This window comes from Citrus clementina, unplaced genomic scaffold, assembly GCF_000493195.1.
Source record: "Citrus clementina cultivar Clemenules unplaced genomic scaffold, Citrus_clementina_v1.0 scaffold_3, whole genome shotgun sequence".
In the NCBI taxonomy this organism is placed as follows: Eukaryota; Viridiplantae; Streptophyta; class Magnoliopsida; order Sapindales; family Rutaceae; genus Citrus; species Citrus x clementina.
The window spans coordinates 15,873,749-15,877,435 of NW_006262339.1; the positions used below are offsets into that span (position 1 = coordinate 15,873,749).

The following is a 3,687-nucleotide window of genomic DNA, read 5'->3' on the forward strand; positions in this document are numbered from 1 at the left end:
ACGATCCATAAGCAAAACCACAATAAAAAAGCCAACATAAAGCATCCGAAATTTATACTCAAATGTTTACAGAACAGATGAAAGTCTGAAATTTATACAAAGATAAGCCTAAGGGTTAGGAAGTTCAGCCGCCTCCGTAGTCGAAGGATCAGCAATCTTAAGAAGAGGAAGATCAGCAACATCGGGGAGAGTAGGCACTGACCCTTAACCTACTTCAAGAACACGATCCCCTGCTTCCCCCTCCTGCACCCTATCTAAAAGAGCCTTCACCTGATCCTGGTCACCCTGCTCCTTATCCCCCTGGTCGGCCTCAGCCATATATTTCTGCACTCCAACTTCAAGCTTGCTCATGTCGAGCTCGGGATATTCTTCCTTAAGCACAAACATGATGCATTTGTAGCAAAAAGCGAGACCAGAGTTATACTCTGCGTCCAGCCGATCACCCACATCGGCAGATTTACCTTTCAGCTCGGCCAACTGTTCATTCAGAGACTTAATTTCCCCCTCAAGGGCCGTCTTCAAGGTATCTCGCTCGCTTCTGGAGGTCAAATTTCAAATCACCCAACTCACCCTCAAACTTGGTAAAGTTGGATTCAGCCATGGCCACCTTTTCTTCCAGATCCATGATCTGCTTTTGCAGATCAAGCAGCTTTTCCTTCGAGCGGTCAGCAGACTCAGCTCTTTTCTTCAAGTCCTAGTTGTCAGCTTGAAGCTTCCTCTCATGGCGCGTGATCCTGTTCTTATAACAAGAAACTATAGTAGCCAGCTTGAAGGAGACCCTCTGGATAGAACCAACCAATTCACTGAGATTCATGCTCTCAATGTCCTGGACCATTTTCGGTCCCACTAACTTCCCATAGTCCCTCTGATACGGGGTCAGATAGTCACCCTGATCACGAGGCGGAAGAGGAGAGAATCGGTCCCTAGAGCGAGTGCTGACCTCAGAACTCTCGTCGGTAATTTTCTCTCCACCACTCTTACAAGGTGGAGGAGGGGGCAGAGTAGGAACATAAGCCTTGGAAGGACCAATACTGGCTTTCTTCAGAGGAGGAGGAGGGTTGCTGGAGCTGCTTGGAGCCCGACCACGCTTTTTGGTCATGGCACTGAGGATCTTGTTATCCATTCCAGCAGATACGTCAACTAAGCGCGAACCGACCAGTTTTGTTGATGATAAGAGATCTTGGCAGGTAGACGTGTTCACCAAAGTAGTCTCCACCTGGAGCAAGGGCCTATCTTCAAGCCCCTTGATCAAACCCCACGACTTTGAAAGAGAAAACAAGGTTAAAGAACCCAATAAGTGACGATTGGAGAAAGAAAATAGGCAATAAATAAACGACCTAGGGTGACAAAGCGCATTGGAAGGTGAATATCACCACCAAGCGAACGGGCGGCTGGACAACAATTTCCTCCGGCAAAGAAGAATTTGTTCTTCCAATTTTTACATGAAGAGGGAAATCCGGTGATCGGCTTCCTCTTTGTAGAGCTCGACATGAAGTAGCACCAGCCTGCTTCCTTTGGGCTACTCCGCAGCTAGTACAAATGATTTACCTCAACAAGGGAGGGTTCCTCTGATCCGCACCTCTCCCATAGAACATACATAGCCGAGAGAACTCTCCACCCATTTGGGTGTAGCTGACCTGGAGCCAGGTGCATACCACCCAAGATCTTGGCAAAATAACACTGAAGGGGCAACCGAGCTCCTAATTTAAAACTCTCTAGATGCATCGTCACATACCCCCTTGGAGGTCGGCTAGGGATCTTTGCCAGGGATCATAAGGAGAATCTCCTCATGTATGTTATAAAGGATTCTAAGCTTTAGCAGGTCAGTTGGGGTAGTGGCACAAGCTATGTAGTCGATAGGGTAAGAATCTGCCTCCACCCTATGGCCAAGGTTTCTTTTCTTAGGGGGTATGCTCAGCTCAGAACTGCTCCCCTCATCGTCACCCACGTCTTTAGGGACCCCAGCCCCACCAGAACTATGGTTCCCACCAAAGCCCGATGCGGGTCCACCCCGGTTTCCTACAAGCTCTAAATCAGGGGGGGCTGGGGTCCCTAAAGACGAGGGTATTCAGGGGTATCCCTGTAATAGGAGGGACCTACACTCTGAGAAGAGTATAGAGGATCACTGGGTCCAAACAGATGGGGATAGGAATCCTCTATCTCTTCATCACTCTCATCTATAATTATTTTTCCCTTCCGGTTTGACATATTGAAGTTAAAAAAAGGAAAGCACAAAATATCCAAATATATGGGTACAAAAGGGACAAATACAGAACCCACAATACAAAACCCAATCAACAACAACCAGAGAGAGGGTTAAAGGCTATACCTGGAATAGGCTGGCACGGATAGCGCTGCCGTGACAGAGAAAGAACCCAGCAAGTGGAGGCTCTAGACGCGGGAAGTATGAGTAAAGTTCAAAGAAGATGTTGGCTTACGGCGGAGAGACGAATAAACAAAACGATGATGACTTCAATCTAGGGATTTGAAACGAAAAATGAGAAATGGAAGCGTTTAAGTGATGGGGATGCCAGCTCATTCACCAAATATCGAGGATGGATAGCCCGTCGTTTCAAATTTCAAATACGAAGAGTCGGGAAGCGCCACGTCACTAACTATTATAAGGGGCCTGAAGAGACGTAAGCCTAAGTATATACTAGATATATTCATGAAGGCCCACACTCAGGCCAAAATCTCCTTAGACGAGAGATGGAACCTCATATCCACCACAATAACGCAAGGACCAGATAACTATTTCCCAGGATCGGTAAGATTCGATTATCAGTTTCTACTCTCAACTCATTTCACTCGCAAGACCAGAAACTATGGGACTGGTGTTAGGCAAATAAGAGCACCAGCTCGGCCATGCCATCATCCCCACCCCGGGGTGGATCACCTCAGCCGAATGGTACGAGCAGAACACTGATAATGAACCTTCTACAAACATGGGCCGACCAGAGACGAGTACCAGCCAGAGGAATACACTGACCAGAGACATATACCGAGCAGATACCCATTCCCCAGAGGCGAGTACCAGCCAGAGGAATACACCGACTAGACACATATACCGAGCCGATATTCATTCCCCAAAGAGCGGGAACACAATCTCACAAAATCACGATAATTGCGCTTTTCCCAAAACTATTGAGGGAGACACGATATCCCACGTTTGCCCACAATGTAGCAGTTAGAGTCCCATGAGGGGCTGCCACTACCTGAGAAAGGGGGGATGAAGCGTGAACAGAAACGTGGGACAGCGGCTATAAAAGAGGAAGAAATCGATGAAGAAGGGGATGAAAAAACGGAGAGAGAAGGGAAAACTCTACCAAATTGAAACTAGACTGTGTTTCTACCTAAATTGAGAGTGAATCGTAAGCCATTCCAAAATCTAAATTGAACCGTTTTTCCGTAAACACCTTGTGCTAACTTAGGCATCGGAGGGTTTACGCCGGTAAAACCACCGACGTCTCTGATCCATTTCTTTGTGAACACAGGATTAGCAAGATAAAAATGGGTGATTTCAACCTAGTGACGCAAGCGATCGTTAAGGCAAGGAGAGAGTGATATCGTTCCATCAAACATATAAACGTTGGTGAAAAATCTGGTCGGGTAAAGGGCAAGCATATTTCAGCATCAACAGTCAAAACTTTCTTTGTTTCCTTGATTTGTTGTGTATGTTTGTTGTGC

General features: G+C 46.8%; 1 pseudogene; it reads right to left on the reverse strand.

The window, feature by feature from the left end:
- Positions 1 to 204: 204 nt before the first annotated feature.
- Positions 205 to 2,208, reverse strand: LOC112099615 (annotated as a pseudogene).
- Positions 2,209 to 3,687: the final 1,479 nt, after the last annotated feature.